Raw genomic sequence first — 6,882 nt, forward strand, 5'->3', positions numbered from 1 at the left:
GGCTTGCTGCCGGCTTAATCAGCGCATGCATGCATCTCCGTCTCTGCACCATTTTCCTAACCAGAAATGGCTCTGGGGAACCACTGATTGCCCCACTGGGAAACCTTCTGTCTAGCCCATCAGTACAAGTTTTCCTGTCAGTTCCAGCAGCAGCTCCTCAAGTCCTTTTCAAGTCAGGGGTCCTTTCCACATTTGGATCTGGCTGTTATGTGCAGTTCCCACCGCCATACTGCCGTTTGCGCGATCAGGGCCTTTAGGTCGTTCACTTACTTTTTCTGTTTGAAAGAATTGCTTTAAATGTGATTTTGAGGTTTTTGCAGTATGTTGTTTGTCTTTATTCATCTTTCCCATGCCTTGTATACATCAAGAACTGTTTAGAAGTTTGTGTATTCAGTGAGAGTTAGGAAGGGTTTTTGGAGCTCTCTCAATTAGTGCCCGCCATTGCTCCAGCCGATGCCCCACCCACCAGGTGTCTGTTGTGGGGAGGGGAAGGGAAAGGGATCATAAGCCACTCTGAGACTCCTTCGGGTAGTGAAAGGCAGGGTATAAATCCAATCTCTTCTTCTTCCAATTTTTTTTTTAAATAGGGGAGATCTAATCACAGATCTCCCAGCATCTTGTCCCTTTGCCTCCTAATAACTGACCTACCTAATTGACTTTGTAAAGATTACTGACTGAACGTATGCAAAATAATTATAGTGCAATCCTATGTGTTGGATATTGTGCTGTTAGAAAAATAGGACAGGCACTATAAAAAGGCAAAGGCTGCGATATTAAGCCTACTTATCTGCAGGTAAGTCTCACTGAAAGCTGTTTTCCAACCGACATGATCAGGCTGAAGTCTGCTGTTTATTTCCAGTGCTCATTTTTCCTTCTTCATAGGCAGCTTTATGAGTCATCCTTGTTTGCTGCCTCAGGTCGGAGCCTTCACTGGTAAATTGAGTCATTCTTGTCACCTGAGGCCCACACAGTAACACTCCATTCATCATCTCTCAAGTTTCCATCTCTGTGTACAATTTTGTATGCTTTGCCATAATTAGTACCTTTCTGCCCCTCTCTCCAAAAGAATCTACAAGGTTCAGATACAATAGCTCTCTGTTGCATTGATTTCTAGCCTGCATCTTTCCACTTTCAGTCAAGCAGTGAACTATTCTTTGGATTTGCTGAGCAAATACAGCTCTGGGTTTTAATGGCCTCTGGGCATATCTCAGCTTTCCTCCTTTCTCCAGCATCAGAGTTTGACTAGGATAGATTCATCACAGAACTGATGAACTATCACTATACGGCCTCTAGTACCCATGAGGAGAGTTTGAATAGACCCTGCTTTTAAGCCCCTTGTTGACATCCATCAACTGAAATTCAGCTGGGAGGGTAGGGATATCCAAACGAATGAATGAATAAGGTAAGGGGAGATGTGGTCACACACACTAAATAATCCACTTCCAATCCACTTTCAGTGCACTGTCCAACTGGATTTTGCCAGTTCACACAGTAAAAATCCAGTTGGAAAGTGCACTGAAAGTGGATTGTTTCGTGCCTGTGTGACCACAGCCTTACATAAGAAAACGGCATGGGTGAAAAGGTGAAACACCATCAGGACTGCTGCTCTGGAACCCTCTGACGCTGCCTTAAACTTAAATTGGGGGTTCAGATCTGTGGGGTAGTAATTACAATGTTGGACTAAGAGCTGGCAGGCCTAGGTTCGAATCCCCCCCCAAAAAAAGGAAACTAGCTGAGTGTGACCTTGGACTTGTCACTCTCTCTCAGCCATATCTACCTCTCAGGGCTGCTGTGAGGATAAAATGGAACAGGGGAGGCTGAAATAAGCCACAATATCTCTCCATTTGGGGAGGGGAGAAATCAGGGTTTGAATATCTAAATAAATTTCTCATGCCACATGCACACACACACACACACAAGCAAACTTTTTCCTTGGCTGACTGTTTGATGCATTCAGGAACTGAGCATCATTTAAGATGAACACCCACAAGATGTGGCAATGCGTGGGAGCAGAGCATGGAATCAAACTAAAGAGTAGTCTACAACCGCTAAGTGATGACGGGATTCGTGCTTTTTCTTTTCTCCCCCCCCCCCCCCCAGGACCAAGGAATCTCAGGTTTCAACAGTACGTCAAAGAAAAGTTTGCCTAAAATATTGCTTTAAAAAACCAAAACCTAAGACACCCGAGGAACTCCAGCTGGTTGGAGAAATGGCAGGCGGCATCTTTCAGGTTTTGACTCTGGAGTTGGGAAAATGTATAATCCCTGCAATATGGATCGTTAAAGGGAGGATCCCATCCAGTGTTCCCTCTAAGCCGAGTCGGTGTGAGCTAGCTCACAGTTCTTTAGCCTCCGGCTCACACATTTTTGTCTTAGCTCAGGAAGGAGGGCTCCAGAGCAAACTTATTTAAGCAGCAGCCAAATCGCTTGCTCACAACTTTAATACCGGTAGCTCACAAAGTAGAATTTTTGCTCACAGGACTCCACAGCTTAGAGGGAACATTGATCCCATCCCGGTGGAGTAGACTGGGCAAGATTGTGTTGTTGGATCTGAATCTGATGTACACCCCTCCAGGTTTCTTTGCAAGGATGTCCCAGTCCTGGCACCAGGGGGGCAGAGAGGTGAAGGAACAAGACCAGGGAGCTGTCCAGGAAAGTGCTTTCTTGGTGAACCGCAGGGGAGCTGTCCAGAAAGGATACCACAATTATTTGCTGAAATGTTATACAGTCTTATTTGGGAGACTTTGTTTTTGGAACAGTACTTTTGAACCTTAAATCTATATTGTGTATTTTTTATATTGTAATGGCCTACGGCCATATGCAATAAATTTACTTACTTACTTACACAATTATTTGGGGTGAAGAAGGAGGAGGAGGAGGAGGAGATTGGATTTATACCCCACCCTTCACTAACCAAAGGAGTCTCAGAGCGGCTTACAAGCTCCTTTCCCTTCCCCTCCCCACAACAGACACCCTGTGAGGTAGGTGCGGCTGAGAGAGCTCTTTCGAGGACTGCTCCTGAGAGAACAGCGCTAGCAGAACTGTGGCTTGTCCAAGGTCTTGAAAAAGAGCAGTTTCTGTCAGAGCTCTCTCAGCCCGACCTACCTCAGAGGGTGTCTGTTGTGGGGAGGGGAAGGGAAAGGAGCTTGTAAGCCGCTCTGAGACTCCTTTGGTTAGTGAAGGGTGGGGTATAAATCCAATATCTTCTTCTTCTTCTTCTTCTCCTTCTTCTCCTTCTTCATCCTGCCATTCCTCCAAGAAGCTGAGGCGGGCCCACATGGTTCTCCCTCCCTTGTGTTCTCCTCACAACAGCATTGTGGGATAGGTTAGCCCGAGAGAGTGTGACTGGCGCAATGTCACCCAGTGAGCTTTATGGAAGTGCAAGCATCACGAGTGTCCTAGGATTACACTTGATCGTCAGGTGACAGAGGTCAGTTCCCCTGGAAAACATAGCTTGGAAAGCTCTATAAGCCGGTTGCTCCCAAGCAGGTGCCGCTGGAAGGTGGTCTCTATGGCCTTATGCCCCACTGAAGTCCCTCCCCTCCCCAAATCCCACCCTGCTCAGGCTCCACTGAGTTGCCAACCCAGATCTGTCAACACTAGAGCTCCGTACACAGCAGAGGTAAAATGGCTTAACCACTGTCGACTTCTTTGCAATGACGACACCGAGAGCGGAGCCACCCTGTGAAGCAGGGCTATTTTGGGGCAGGAACGCACAGGAACGGAGTTCCGGCTGGCTCCCGAGTTGGCCACGCCCAGCAGGAACTCATTAGCGTAATAGGCCACACCCAACAGCAGGAACTCATTAGGATTGGCTACATTAGGGGTGTGTGGCCTAACATGCAAAGGAGTTCCTGCTACAAAAAAAGCCCTGGTTTTTGACAACAAACAAGGTAAACAGAATAAGAAGCAAAAGGTGGGTGTGGCTGGATGAGCACACTTCTGGTAACACAGGGGTGTGGCCTAATGTGCTAATGAGCTGTGCTGTCATGGGTGTGGCCTATTATGCTAATGAGTTCCTGCTGGGCTTTTTCTACAAAAAGAGCCCTGCTGTGAAGCATATGCCCACCATGGCCACATGGCTGGTGAGATCACCTCAAACGTTAAGGCAGAAGACCGGGCTGCTGCAGTCATTGCCTCCAAGGCAGGAAACAGCTGACGTCGGCTGGCACGGTACGGCACACAGGGCCGCTCTGCTGCCATACAGTATCAGCCTGGGAAACTACTTAAGCAGAGGCGCTCCTCAGAGCTCCGGCTCTGTAATGAAAACAAAGCAATGATTTGGATTAAGAGCCAGATGTCTTCCTTGTTCCTGCGCAGGATTCAGGGCTGTGCTGGGAGCGGAACAAATACAGGCATCGGGCTGGGGGTGGGGGGGGATGGACCTGGACATGGGAGGATTAAATCCGTTACAAGAAGCAATCGCAGATTAATCAAACGATGCTAATGCTCTCTCCCCAGAGAAAGGCACGGGGGCGGCAATCCACTTAAGAGGCTGCGGCATAAGGGAGATTCTTGTCAATTTGATTCTTATACATGTAAGCTCTCGGCGAATACGAAGCAGCTGTCTCCCAGAAGGAAGGAAGTCTCCTTCCCCCCTCCCCCTTTACTTGTTTATTTCCCTAACAATGCTCCCTCTGAGCTGTAGAGTCTTGTGAGCAGAAATTCTACGTTGTGAGCTACTGGCATTAAAGCTGTGAGCGAGTGATTGGGCTACTGCATAAATCAGTTTGCTCTGGAGCCCTCCTTCCCGAGCGAAGGCAAAAACGTGTGAGCCGGAGGCTAAAAAACTGTGAGCCAGCTCACACTAACTCAGCTTAGAGGGAACACTGTTCCCTACTTGTGTGTTTTGGGAAAGAAAAGGACTGGGGGTTGGAAGAGTTAATGAGCAGCAACCTGTTCACAACAGCTAGGGCTGCCAACCTCCAGGTGGGGCCTGGAGATCTCCCTCTATTACAATGGATCTCCAGACGGTGGGCGTCAGGCCCCTTGGAGGAAACGGCTGCTCTGTCGGGTGGACTCTATGGCATAATACCCTGCTGATGCCCCTCCCTTCCCCCAAACCCCGCCCTCCCCAGGCTCCACCCCCAAAATCTCCAGGTTTTCCCAAGTTCATAGCTGGCAACTCTACAGCTAAACTTCCTTCTGACTGGAAGTCTTTTTTTGATGGAGGAAGGCTCCAAATTTTGTTTAGGGGAGTGGTCAGATACAGAAGGTTATAGGCGGACAAATTGCCCATGGCAACTCTAAGCATGAAGACATCCAGTGCTGGCGTAAGAGTCCAAGGGTGCCTGAAGGGAGATGAAAAGACCCTCTCTTGTGTCCACCAGATGAGCGTCTTTGATTGGCTGGACAATCAGGGGGGCCTCTCCCACTGATCTGAATCTCTAGGTGGGAACTAGGGCTGCCAAGCCGCGGAGGGGGATCCGCACGTCTTCACAGGATCCCTGCCGCGGGGGACAGCGATATGAAGACGTGCGGATCCCCCGCCGCAGCTTGGCAGCCCTAGTGGGAACATATGGGAGAAGAGAGTCCTTTAGACACCCGAGTGTCTTTAAAGCCATGGAGGGCTTTAAAGGACAAAACCAACACCTTGAATTGGGCTTGGGAGTGGATCGGTAGCCCGTGTGATTGCTGCAGGATCAGAGTCACACAGTCCCTGTAGCTGGCCCCGATCAGCATTCTGCCCTAGCTGCATCTTCGGAACACTCTTCGAGGGTAGCACAGTAGTCCAGTCTAGACGTAACTAAGGCATGGATTAATGTGGATAGATGTGACTGAACCAGGAATGGGTGCAGCTGAAGCTGGGCAAACCGCAGCCACCTGGCTTTCTAAGGTAGCTGCTGTGTCAGGCAGCACTCCCAGGCGGTGACCCTGGCTTCTCAAGGCGAGCAGAACCCCATCCAAGACAGGAGAGATCTCATCAAGTGCCGAGTCTGCCTTTCTGCTAAGCCAGAGAACTCCCATGACCCGTCTTGTCAGGATTACATTTCACCTTGTTCATCCTCATCCAGCCCATTACTGACTCCCCCAAGCACTGGTTCAGAACATCAAAAGGTGGGAAAGAAAGGTAGAGCTGAGTATCCCCGGCATGCTGGTGACCAGGGCTTTTTTGGTAGAAAAAGCCCAGGAGGAACTCATTAGCATAATAGGCCACACCCAACAGCAGGAACTCATTAGTATATTAGGCCACACCATGACAGCACAGCTCATTCGCATATTAGGCCACACCCCCATGTTACCAGAAGTGTGGTCATCCAGCCACACCTACCTTTTGCTTCTTATTCTCTTTACCTTGTTTGTTGTCAAAACCCAGGGCTTTTTACATGTCAGGCCACACACCCCTAATTGTAGCCAATCCTAATGAGTTTCTGCTGTTGGGTGTGGCCTATTATGCTAATGAGTTCCTGCTGGGCTTGGCCAACTTGGGAGCCAGCCGGAACTCCATTCCTGTGCGTTCCTGCCCAAAAATAGCCCTGCTGGTGACACTGCAGCCCATACCTCCTGGTGACCTCTCCCAGAAGCTTCACATAAATATTAAACGGCATGGGGATCGAACCCTGTGCTACCCCACAGGCCAACAGACATGGGACAGAGCAGGAATCCCCCAACACCACCTTGACTGACCCACCAGATAAGACTCGAACCACCATAACACAGCGCCCAGAGTCCAGAGGCATCTCAGTAGGATACTACGGTAGATAGTACTGAAAGTTGCTGAGAGACCTAGCAGGACTAGCAGTGGTATTTACTTTCTACAGTGGTATAGAGATCACTGGACTTTCACCGGTGTAAGGATTGTCTTTAGAAAGAAAGAAAAAAACCAAACAGACCTGTCTTGCTGTTGCTGCATTTATCTGAGAAAAGAATATCTTTGTCAGGT

This window comes from Gekko japonicus, unplaced genomic scaffold, assembly GCF_001447785.1.
Source record: "Gekko japonicus isolate JY-2015 unplaced genomic scaffold, Gekko_japonicus_V1.1 scaffold2411, whole genome shotgun sequence".
In the NCBI taxonomy this organism is placed as follows: Eukaryota; Metazoa; Chordata; class Lepidosauria; order Squamata; family Gekkonidae; genus Gekko; species Gekko japonicus.